The 13,187-nt window shown below is 46.5% G+C and overlaps 1 long non-coding RNA gene across 1 annotated transcript in view; it reads left to right on the forward strand.

Annotated features, from left to right (window-relative positions):
* Positions 1–13,187, forward strand: part of LOC120938776 — a 54,234-nt gene that overhangs the window by 13,092 nt on the left and 27,955 nt on the right. Inside the window, exon 2 of the long non-coding RNA XR_005749225.1 lies at positions 10,154–10,285. This is a non-coding gene — a long non-coding RNA (uncharacterized LOC120938776). The remainder of the gene's footprint in view (positions 1–10,153; positions 10,286–13,187) is intronic.

Below are 13,187 nucleotides of genomic sequence, written 5' to 3' on the forward strand. Positions count from 1 at the left end.
GCAGCAGTAGTATTAACAGTAGTAGTTGATACAGAGTCATATCACATGGGCAGGAGGTGCCATGATGAACAGCAGTAGGAATAGGAGTATATAGAGTGTCAAATAACTGCTGACATAGGTGTATTGACTGGGCAGCAGCAGCAGAAGCAGCAGTAGTATTAACAGTAGTAGTTGATACAGAGTCATATCACATGGGCAGGAGGTGCCATGATGAACAGCAGTAGGAATAGGAGTATATAGAGTGTCAAATAACTGCTGACATAGGTGTCTTGACTGGGCAGCAGCAGCAGAAGCAGCAGTAGTATTAACAGTAGTAGTTGATACAGAGTCATATCACATGGGCAGGAGGTGCCATGATGAACAGCAGTAGGAATAGGAGTATATAGAGTGTCAAATAACTGCTGACATAGGTGTATTGACTGGGCGGCAGCTGAAGCAGCAGTAGTAGTATTAACAGTAGTAGTTGATACAGAGTCATATCACATGGGCAGGAGTTGCCATGATGTACAGCAGTCTTAATAAGAGTATATAGAGTGTGAAACAACTGCTGACATAGGTGTATTGACTGGGCGGCAGCAGCAGCAGAAGCAGTAGTAGTAGTATTAACAGTAGTAGTTGATACAGAGTCATATCACATGGGCAGGAGGTGCCATGATGAACAGCAGTAGGAATAAGAGTATATAGAGTGTTAAACAACTGCTGACATAGGTGTATTGACTGGGCGGCAGCAGCAGCTGAAGCAGCAGTAGTAGTATTAACAGTAGTAGTTGATACAGAGTCATATCACATGGGCAGGAGGTGCCATGATGAACAGCAGTAGGAATAAGAGTATATAGAGTGTTAAACAACTGCTGACATAGGTGTATTGACTGGGCGGCAGCAGCAGCTGAAGCAGCAGTAGTAGTATTAACAGTAGTAGTTGATACAGAGTCATATCACATGGGCAGGAGGTGCCATGATGTACAGCAGTCTTAATAAGAGTATATAGGGTGTGAAATAACTGCTGACATAGGTGTCTTGACTGGGCAGCAGCAGCAGCAGAAGCAGCAGTAGTAGTATTAACAGTAGTAGTTGATACAGAGTCATATCACATGAGCAGGAGGTGCCATGATGAACAGCAGTAGGAATAGGAGTATATAGAGTGTCAAATAACTGCTGACATAGGTGTATTGACTGGGCGGCAGCAGCAACAGCAGAAGCAGCAGTAGTAGTATTAACAGTAGTAGTTGATACAGAGTCATATCACATGGGCAGGAGTTGCCATGATGTACAGCAGTCTTAATAAGAGTATATAGAGTGTGAAACAACTGCTGACATAGGTGTATTGACTGGACGGCAGCAGCAGCAGAAGCAGCAGTAGTAGTATTAACAGTAGTAGTTGATACAGAGTCATATCACATGGGCAGGAGGTGCCATGATGAACAGCAGTAGGAATAAGAGTATATAGAGTGTTAAACAACTGCTGACATAGGTGTATTGACTGGGCGGCAGCAGCAGCAGAAGCAGTAGTAGTAGTATTAACAGTAGTAGTTGATACAGAGTCATATCACATGGGCAGGAGGTGCCATGATGAACAGCAGTAGGAATAAGAGTATATAGAGTGTTAAACAACTGCTGACATAGGTGTATTGACTGGGCGGCAGCAGCAGCTGAAGCAGCAGTAGTAGTATTAACAGTAGTAGTTGATACAGAGTCATATCACATGGGCAGGAGTTGCCATGATGTACAGCAGTCTTAATAAGAGTATATAGAGTGTGAAACAACTGCTGACATAGGTGTATTGACTGGGCGGCAGCAGCAGCAGAAGCAGTAGTAGTAGTATTAACAGTAGTAGTTGATACAGAGTCATATCACATGGGCAGGAGGTGCCATGATGAACAGCAGTAGGAATAAGAGTATATAGAGTGTTAAACAACTGCTGACATAGGTGTATTGACTGGGCGGCAGCAGCAGCTGAAGCAGCAGTAGTAGTATTAACAGTAGTAGTTGATACAGAGTCATATCACATGGGCAGGAGGTGCCATGATGTACAGCAGTCTTAATAAGAGTATATAGGGTGTGAAATAACTGCTGACATAGGTGTCTTGACTGGGCAGCAGAAGCAGCAGTAGCAGTATTAACAGTAGTAGTTGATACAGAGTCATATCACATGGGCAGGAGTTGCCATGATGTACAGCAGTCTTAATAAGAGTATATAGGGTGTGAAATAACTGCTGACATAATTGTCTTGACTGATCCAAAGGAGTCATGGGAGAAAATCATGTGGTCAGATGAGACTATAATATAATTTTTTGATCATAATTTCACTAACCGTGTTCGGAGGAAGAATAATGATGAGTACCATGCCAAGAACGCCATCCCTAATGTGAAGCATGGGGGTGGTAGCATCATGCTTTGGTGGTGTTTTTCTGCACATGGGACAGGGTGACTGCACTGTATTAAGGAGAGGATGACCGGGGCCATGTATTGCAAGATTTTGGGCAACAACCTCCTTCCCTGAGTTAGAGCTTTGAAGATGGGTCGAGGCTGGGTCTTCCAACATGAGAATGACCCAAAGCACACAGCCAGGATAACCAAGGATTGGCTCTGTAAGGAGCATATCAAGGTTCTGGCGTGGCCTAGCCAGTCTCCAGACCTAAACCCAATAGAGAATCTTTGGAGGGAGCTCAAACTCCGTGTTTCTCAGCGATAGCCCAGAAACATGACTGATGTAGAGAAGATCTGTGTGGAGGAGTGGGCCAAAATCCCTCCTCCAGTGTGTGCAAAGCTGGTGTAAAACTACAAGAAATGTTTGACCGCTGTAATTGCAAAGAAAGCCTACTGTACCAAATATTAACATTGATTTTCTCTGATGTTGAAATAGTTATATTCAGCACTGTAAATACATCAGGTCCGGGGCTTCATCAGGGAATGCATGGCAAGGGACCCTTCAGCGCCCTGAACCGACGACGGGTGCCAGAAAGTCACCGCCGATCCAGGACTCATTCATCTTTATGAATGTGAGTCTGTCCACGGAGTCTGTGGACAGACGGGTCCTCTTGTCCGTGACCACCCCACCTGCCGCGCTGAATGTCCGCTCAGATAGTACGCTGGAGGGGGGGCAAGACAATAACTCCAGCGCATACTGAGCGAGCTCGCGGCAGGTGTCCAATCTGGCAACCCAGTACTCCATGGGGTCGTCGGTGCTCATACTGTCAGAAGCACCGACGGACGCCATGTAGTCTGCCACCATGTGGGCCAGCCGCTGGTGGTGACTGCTGCTGCTGCTGCTGGTGGTGGTACTGGGTCGCTCGGTTTGGAAGAACATCCTCATCTCTTCCATTAGGTCCCCTGCTCGGCTGCAGCTGGGTGCAGCCACCTGCTGGGTGAGATGAGGGGGGACAACTGGAGGCCGGGGAGTTGCCTGCTCCAACCGTCTGACAATGGCTGCCTGCAGTTCCTCCATCCGGTGCTGCCTCCGGCTGGCTGGGATGAACTGCTCCAGTTTCCCCTTGCACCTGGGATCCAAAAGGGTGGCCATCCAGAAATCATCCCTCGTCTTGATGGTCTTAACCCGGGGGTCCCTCCTGAGGCATCTCAGCATGTGGGCAGCCATGGGGAAGAGCACAGCCCGCTGTGACTCCTCAATGCTGGCCAGGTGAATGAGGTGCGACTCTTCTTCCCTGAGGCGCTGCTGGTCAAACTCAGACATGCCCAACCCCCGGACTATCGGTGCCCCCAACACCGGCTCTCCCTCCTGACCAGGCCCTGACTCCGGGACGACACCAGCAACCACCTCCTCCTCCTCTTCATCATCATCCTCCTCCTCCTCCTCCTCCTCCTGGTCCTGGCCCTGGTCTCGGTGGAGCATTGCTGACTCCTCCTGCTCCACCAAGGCACTCTCCCCAGCCTCGAGCAGGCGATCTAGTGTCCTCTCCAGCATGAACAGTATTGGCAGCACGCTATTGAGGCCAATTTGCTCACTGCTGACCATCTTGGTCGCCTGCTCGAAGGAGGACAACACTTGGCAGACCTGGTTTATCTGCCCCCACTGCGCACAGGCGATGAAAGGGAGTTGTGGTGAAGCCCTCTGAGTGCCTAGTTCCATCAGGTACTCCCTCACCGCCCTTTGCTGCTCCCACAACCTCTTCAGCATGTGGAGGGTGGAGTTCCACCGCGTCACACTGTCCACAATCAGCCTGTGAAGGGGCAGATTGTACTTCCGCTGCAATTTGGACAGGGACGCGGTAGCGGTTGGGGAGCGCCTGAAGTGGCTGGCAATCCTACGCGCCTTTGCCACAATGTCACTCAACCCTGGATAAGTGCGCAGGAACTTCTGCACCACCAGGTTGAGGACATGTGCCAGACAGGGCACGTGCGTCAGACTGCCAGCATGGAGGGCGGCGAGTAGGTTGCTGCCGTTATCGCAGACAACCATACCTGGCTGGAGCCTTCGGGGTGTCAGCCACTTCTGGACCTGAGCTTGAAGTGCTTTCAGCACTTCTTCTGCAGTGTGTCTCCGGTCCCCTAAACTAACAAGCTGGAGCACGGCCTGACAGCGCACGTGCCCCACACTTGAGTAGCTACGGGGGCGCTTGCTGGGAGGCTCAGCAGCTGCGGAGACAGTGGCTTGAGGGAGACCAGCAGTTCTCCCCTGGACACCCCGGGGCGGCACCACAAGATCGGTTGCCGACGATCCCTCACCGACGCCTCGGAGGGAAACCCAATGGGCCGTGAAGCTGATGTAGCGTCCCTGCCCATGCCTGCTGGTCCAGCCATCCATTGTCAGATGAACCCTGTCGCTGACAGCGTGATCCAGCGACAGGGTTACATTCTGCACAATGTGCTGGTGTAGGGCAGGGACACCAGTCCTGGCAAAGAAATGGCGGCTGGGGACACGCCATTGGGGTTGGGCCTGCTCCAACATCTGCCTGAAGGGGTTGCTGTCAACTATGTTGAAGGGCAGCAGATGTTGGGCAATAACCCTTGCCAGGAGCCCATTGAGGGAACGCACACGTCGGTCTCCAGGGGGGAAGGGAGTGGTGCGGTCAAAGGCGTCTGAAATCGACGCCTGGCGCCGGACGGCAGTGCGGGACACAGACGTGGAGGGTGCTGTGGAAGTAGAGGTCTGGCTGCCGGTACCAGTACCTCTACTAGAGGGAGCGGGGGGGCATGACCTGCTGGAAACAGATGAAGATGTGGCAGGGGCTGCTGTACCCTGCTCACTTGTGGTGGTGGCGCTGCTACCACCACCACGCTTCATCTCGTCATACAACGCCCAGTGGTTTATCCTCAGGTGCTGGTTCAGGGCTGTGGTACCCACCCGAGCCAAACACTTCCCTCTCTTCACCCTCACTTTACAAATCCGGCAGATGGCCACGGTAGGGTTGTCTGCCACCAGGGTAAAGAAATTCCAGACAGGTGACTTCAGCACCGCCCTCCTGTCAGATGGGGTGACGCTTACTTGCACCTGCTGGGATTCGGTGCGCACAGGTGGAGCTGCCTGCTGCTGCTGCTGCTGCTGCTGCTGCTCCTCCTCCTGACACCTCCTGCTGCCATCACCAGTGGAGACCCTGACGATGGTCTCCCTGGTGGTGACCTGGCGCACCGTTTCACCAGGGTGCCTACCTTCCCCGTCGTCACTGACGTAGTGAGCCGACGCGTCAGATGGCAACCATGATGGGTCACCCTCTTCGCCCCCAGAGATGTCAGACCAAGGGCTGAGATGTGTTGGTCTGAGGGAACCACGTGACATGGAGCCTCTAGCCTGGCTCCGCTGTCCCCTCACCCACGCCTGGGTCTGACTAGGTGCTGCTGTTTCCTGCACCAAAACAGCAGCACCAGTTTGAAGGGATGTCTCTGGGATACTGCCAGCAGGTATCCCATCCTCCTCATCCATCCCTTCAAAAAGGTCCTGACCATCAGGACAGAGCTGGAGGTCTGCCTGATGCATGGCCTCCCCCAAGAGATCCCTATCACTGTCGCTGTCGAACAGTAAGATGCTGGACTCTTGGGGGCTGGGGGGGGGGGTAGTACAGGCAACGGTGTAATGGTGGTACTACTGTGAGTCGGGACCGACGACTCAGTGGCACTGCTGTGCCCCATGTAGTCCACCACTACTTGAGCCTGAGATGGCAATATCGGGCGGCTGCCCGATGGGAAGAACTCCCGGATCAGGCGTACTCCCCTTGCACCCGATCCTCTACCACTAGTAGGGGCACGAGAGGTACCCCGTGCTGGCAGCGATCCAGCACTGGGAGTAACTCCCCTACCCCTGCTGCCACGGCCACGGATGCCGCTCATTATTGCTGATATGTGTGTGGGGGGGTTAAACTTTATTGGGGGGGAAAATGTGAACAAAATGTGTTTTTGTGTTTTTTTTACAAGACAGGCACGCAGACAAAGACGTACACAGACAGCTACTAAACTATAAGAAAAGTAGTACACCAGACAAGGACTACAAAATTAAAGAAAAAAAAAAAAAGCACTAAACAAACACTAACTTTTTTTTTTTTTTTTTTTTTTAAACACAAAACACAGACACTAAACACACACTAAGCTAAGCTAGATGAAATAAATGTACACTAACAGTGTGTACACTTACTACACAAAATTTAACTAAACTGAACACAAAACTTAGCTTTTATAAAAGCTCTTTAGGGAAAACTAAACAAAATTTGAACTGAGATGCCTATCAAATATCACTGAACAGCGAACCTGCAAGATCTAACAGTAACACAAGATGAACAAAACTTAGCTTTTAGAAAAGCTCTTTTATAAAGCTCAGCAAAACGTGTTCTGAAATCTCTTGCAAATATAACTGAACAGGGAGGATTGCAGGATCAAACAGTAACACAAATGAAAAAAACAGCACAAAACAGCACAAAACGTAGCTTTGAAAAAAGCTCTTGGGTCTATTGCTTTGAAAAAAGCAGTTGATATACTGGAAAAGATCCACTGGAATCACTAAATAGCAATGCTGGTGATGATCTAAATCAATCAAGAACAAAGACACAGGAAACCAGGAACACAGAAACAGCCTCCACTCTATAGCCAGCTTCTGAATCTGCAATGAAATGGTGCTGGGAGTGAGCTTATATAATGTCCATGCAGGCAGGTTCCTATTGGTTGCTAACCTGTGACGAGTGTGGAAGGAGAACTCTGATTGGCTCTGATGCAAAAGGGCGGAGCAAATAATCGCGCAATATTCCTATTGCCGAATATTCGCATTGCGAATATTCGGCAATATAAAATGATCGCTTCAGCTACTCGGCCCAATGGCTCTAATCATACCAGCAATGCTTTCAGACGTCTATGGAGATCACTAGGATGTGATCTGTTTTAAAAATGAAACTGTAAAAATCGCTCTGATGCGGAAGATCGGGGCGAGGAAAATAATCGCGCGATATTGCGTTTGCCGAATAATCGCATTGCGATCTTTCTGGAAAATTCAATGAACGCTTCAGCTACTCGGCCCAGGGTCTCTAATGATACCAGCAATGCTTTTAGACGTCGATGGAGATATCTAGGATGTGATCTGATTAAAAAAAAAAATTGTAAAAAATCGAATATTCGGAATTGCGAATATTCACCGCGAATTTCGAAATATAGCGCGATTTCTCGAATATGCTATATTCGAGTCGAATATTCGCAATGCGAATATTCGTGAGCAACACTAGTTGAGATGTGCATAGCAATAATTAATCACAATGCAAACAGCAGAGGGCAATGTTGTACCAAAGTGAACAATTGGAAAAAGACCAGACAGTTTTGTCCTAATATACAGCTGGTTGCTGGCTGTATGCAAACCTGTCTGTAGAAATAGATTTGAGTATTACAAGTCAGTGTTAGCATTTATAGATTTCTATCTGTAAACCTTTACAATTTGAATACCTTATAAAGTAGTATTTAGATTACATTGGAGCTTTTCGAATAAAATGCAAGTTAGGCTGCTGTTCCTTTTTAGTAGGGTTGTCCCGATACCACTTTTTTAGGACTGAGTACAAGTACCGATACTTTTTTTCAAGTAGTCGCCGATCCCGAATACCGATACTTTTTTTAAATGTCATGTGACCGTTTTCAAACCACAATACAGACTAAGGATATTTTCTTTAGAATTATGAAGAACTGGTACATCATGGTGTGGGGCTGTTTTTTAGCATACGGTACTGGAGAACTACATGTCATTGAAGGAGTGATCACTGCCAGTGCCACCTATCAGTGCAGCTCATCGGTGCCAGTGCCCAAAAGTGCAGCTAGCCAGTGCCACCTATCAGTGCAGATCAGTGCCCATTAGTGCATCAGTGCAGGGAGGCAGCTTATTAGTGCATCTCATCAGTGCCACCCAATCAATGCCAGTGCCACCTATCAGTGCCATCCATTTATGAGTGCCATTCAATCAATGCCAGTGCCACCTATCAGTGCTATCCAATGCCTGGACGTGTGGATTTATTATATAGCGGTCGTCGGCCGGCCGCCGGGCCCTGGTGAGAGAATTCAGTTTGGGCCTATATTATGATGGGGGCCTGGAGCTGCAGCTCCATCAGCCCCACGGTTAATCCGGCCCTGCCTCTATGCACCGCTCGATGTCACAAAAAAAAAAAAAAAAAAAGTATTCTATTTTGGTATCGGGAGTATTTGCACGAGTACGAGTACTAGCGCAAATACTCGGTATCGGTCCCGATACCGATACTGGTATCGGTATCTGGACAACCCTACTTTTTAGTATATAGTTTCTTCCAGTTTTTTATGTAGCTCACACAGGAGTCAGAGAACAGCTGTTGTCAGTTTTGACAATGCAGTTTTTAATGTCCACAAGCAACTTAAGCCTCGTACACACGATCGGATATCTGATGGAATCTAAGCCGATGGATTTTTTCGTCGGATATCCGATGAAGCTGACTTTTCATCAGTCTTGCCTACACACCTTCAGTCAAAAATCTGACTGTGCCAAAACGCGGTGACGTAAAACACTACGACGTGCTGAAAAAAAAATGAAGTTCAATGCTTCCGAGCATGCGTCGACTTGATTCTGAGCATGCATGGATTTTTGACCGATGGACTTCCACACAGACGATCGTTTTTTTCTATCGTTTTTTTATCTATAGGAGAAATTTAAAACATGTTCTATTTTTTTTTTCACCGATGAAAAACAAACCGATGGGGCCCACACACGATCATTTGTCAGATGAAAACAGTCCATCAGTCTGTTTTCATTGGACAAACCGATCGTGTGTACAGGGCTTAAGCGCACATGTCCTCCTTTTTTCATTGGATGGAATGGGTGTTTTTGCTTGAACAAAATGTCATTCTGCTTTGTTCGAGCCCAACTTTAGCCTACATTTTTTAGTCGATAAAAACACTTGTTTTTGTCACTTTTTTTTTTTTCTTTACTACTTCTGTCTGACATCTGTCAAAATATATAGGAGTTGGGGAACTAGAAAAGTTGGCTGAAGTTGAGCTTTAGCCATTTCAGACCCAGGTGCCCATTTAAAAAAAAAAAAAAAGGAGTTGCTCTATTTCATCTATGGGGATAATAAAGTTAAATCAAATCAATTTTCAAATATTTGCGATTTGATACTTAATACAAGTAAAAAGGTTTCACATTTTGCCAATTAATTCCAAGGATTGAGCAAATATAGTGAATACTGTAGATGACATATACAGTATAATGATATATACAGTAAGTGTGCACATACTGAATTTTATCAACCCACTGAGCCATTTTCAGATTTTGCAAACCCAATTTGCTCATCTCTTCAGTATAACTGAAGAGGAAACTTGATTGGTTAGTTTTGGATAGAATTGAGAGGGATTAGAACTGTCAGTTTTTATTGCTGTTTATGCCCCTGTTAGGGAGATTTACCCTCTCCAGCTGTCCTGTTTATGGTTAGCATTGAGGGTGAAAGGGAAAGAAAATCCTAAATTTTGGGTTGTTCCCAGAACAGTAATGATGGGGAAATCTTCCAATGAGGCCTTGGTAAAACAACCAGGGATTCCTCACATTGGATGAATTTCCTCTCGCTTCCTGTCTTGGCTATGGGACAGGAAGTGAGGGAAAATCCCCCCAATGGGACAGAGATGGAAAAATATTTGAGGGGATTATAAAAAAAAAGTTATGCCTTTTACTTCCACTTAAATGTTACCCTGTAATGTGTTTTATTTATTTTTTCAGGTGCCTACGTACAGCAAACCACTGCATCTAGAGGGCGCGTGCAAACAGGAAGTGACTGGAAGGAATCTAATGCAATGCAACAAAGGGTCAAAATGTTAAAAATATGGAAAACGTCTACGATCCACAGTAAAAGTAATTTATTTAGGGTTAAGATCTACTTGAAGCAAAGTAACCTTTTATAGTAGCCTATAACCAATCACATTTAAACTTCCAATGCAGGTTTGAATTGGTAGCCTAAAAAACTACTTTCACTGACTGTTTGATTTGAGATCTCCAACAGTCTAACTCGGGGGTGCCCAACCTTTTGAAGAGAGAGGGCCACTTAAGTGGTTTGGTAACCGGTCGCAGGCCACAATAAGCGGAGGAGGCGTATGACAGGTCTGTGTCTACTCTGCATATGTACACAGCCCGTTCTATTTTATGGGCCCTCTGATCCACCCAGACGGAAGGGAGCAGATCCCCTTTTTTTTTTATTTAGCGGATCGGATTAGAGGTAGGCGGGTGTGAACTGACACAAGTCTGTTTACATCTGCTGCTCCATAGAGGAGAATGGAGGATCTGATTGGGTCTGCCACCCGTAGCTTTCCTGCGGGTTAGCTGCTCTTTGCCATAGACTACTATTATGTCCTGCAGGTATGATGCACTTTATAAAAAGCGCACCAAAACTCCTGCATTCAGGAATTTTGTGAGCTTTCAGAAAGCACACCAGAGCCACAGGTAATAACAGAAGTCTATGGCAGATATCAGCACAGTGCACCTGTGGATCATTTTGAAAGCAGCACAGTAACCACTTCAGAACAAATATGCTTATATATACACACTGATTTTAGTAATAATCTGACCTTTAACCGCTTCCATACAGGGCTTTTATACACACATCCATACCAGGCCTATTCTGGCACTTCTCTCCTACATGTACAAATCATAATTTTTTTGCTAGAAAATTATGCAGAACCCCCAAACATTATATATGTTTTTTTAGCAGACACCCTAGGGAATAAAACTATGGTCATTGAAACGTTTTATCTTGCACGGTATTTGCGCAATAATTTTTCAAACGCCTTTTTTTTGGAAAATTGTTTCATGAATTAAAAAAATAACAAAACTGTAAAGTTAGTCCAATTTTTTTGTAAAATATGAAAGATGATGTTACACCGAGTAAATAGATACCTAACATGTCACGCTTTAAAATTGCGCACACTCATGGAATGGCGCCAAACTTCTCCATAGGCAACGCTTTGAATTTTTTTTTACAGGTTACCAGTTTAGATTTACAGAGGAGATCTAGTGCTAGAATTGTTGCTGGCACTCTAACGCACGCGGCGATACCTCACATATGTGGTTTAAACGGCGTTTACATATGTCGGCGGGACTTGCGTGTGCGTTCGCTTCTGCGCGCGAGCTACTGGGGACAGGGGTGTTAAAAAAAAAAAAAAAAATGTTATTTCTTTTTTTTTTTACATATTTATTTATTTTTTTACACTTTTTTTTTTTTTTTTTTTTTTATTATCACTTTTATTCCTATTACAAGGAATGTAAACATCCCTTGTAATATGAATGTGTGTGACAGGTACTCTTTATGGAGAGATGCAGGGTCAATAATACCCCACATCTCTCCTCCAGGCTGGAAAGCATGAAATCTGTGAAAAAAAATTCACAGATCTAATGCTTGCTGTTGCTTAGCAGCCGCAATTGCGGCTTTGTTTACTTACGGGGACCCGGGCGTGACGTCATCACATCGCGCCCGGGTCCTCCGACGGTCATAGAGATGACTGGTGACCATCTGATCACCAGTCATCTTTATGCTTCCTGCCAGCACCGGACGATTCGTTCTCCGGGCCCCCGATGGCACGGGAGAGCCCAGAGAAGCACCGGATGGCGGCGGGAGGGGGGGGATGTCCCCTCCCGCCGCCTGTAAGAACGATCTAGCAGTGGAACCGCCGCTATGATCGTTCTTACGTTGTGCAGAATCGCCGGCAGAAGATAAGGATATCTGAATGATGCCTCTAGCTGCAGGCATCATTCAGATATCCCCCCACAAAGCCCAGGACGTCATATGACGTCCACCCGGATCGGTAGAGGTCCTTTGTGGACGTCATTTGACAATGGGCCGGGCGGGAAGTGGTTAATTATGGTCTTCTGTTCAGGTATCGTTGGCTGTTGCTGTCCCAGGCGGAGTGCATTTGGTACCATTCCGCCTGTGACAGGAGCTGGCGCTATACAGGAAGCATCGGCTTATGTGACTTTGCTCCGCAGCTGCTTGCTTCCTCTACTGCCGGCTCTATTCACAACACTGATGGTCTGGATTATGAGTTGGCATCCTGAGATCTGGACTTGCCAACCCGCCATCCCAGAGCAAGAGGTCGTGGGCTACATCAGAGGGCTTCGCCCATTGTTTGGGCACCCCTGATCTAACTGATATGAACTGCCTCTAAACTTTAGAGGAGAATAGCGGTCTGACAGTTAGAAGAGCTGTCCTCTGATATACCGGCATTGGAGGTCTCAGAAGCTGAGAGTGAATGATCACCTGATGGGTGTTTGGGGCCTAGAAGACAGATGTGTGAGGATGGCTGGATTGTACTTATAGATATTACCACACTTTATTGCCCATAAGTATTTTAAATGATTGTTTGTGGCATCCAATTTTTTTTTATTGACTTGTAATGTTCCTCGGAATTTGCTAACAATGTCTACTTCTTCTTCTAGATTGTAAGCTCTAACGAGCAGGGCCCTCTGATCATTCCTGTATTAAATTGTATTGTAACAATAATGTCTTCCCTGATGTTGTAAAGCGCTGCGTAAACTGTTGGCGCTATATAAATCCTGTATAATAATAATAATAATAATACTTCAAGAAGTGTCAATTACCTAGTCAAGCTCCATCCTTCTTGCATGTCACAGCCTTATCCCCTTATGGGAGTTTCTAATTACCCTAGCTCCTGACCTTCCTGTCACTTCGACACATTTATGTAGCAGTGGTGGTCAACTTGAAGATTCCCCAGAATTGGTTTCAGTGGACACAGTAATAACCACC

Source organism: Rana temporaria, chromosome 1, assembly GCF_905171775.1.
Source record: "Rana temporaria chromosome 1, aRanTem1.1, whole genome shotgun sequence".
NCBI classification, from domain to species: domain Eukaryota; kingdom Metazoa; phylum Chordata; class Amphibia; order Anura; family Ranidae; genus Rana; species Rana temporaria.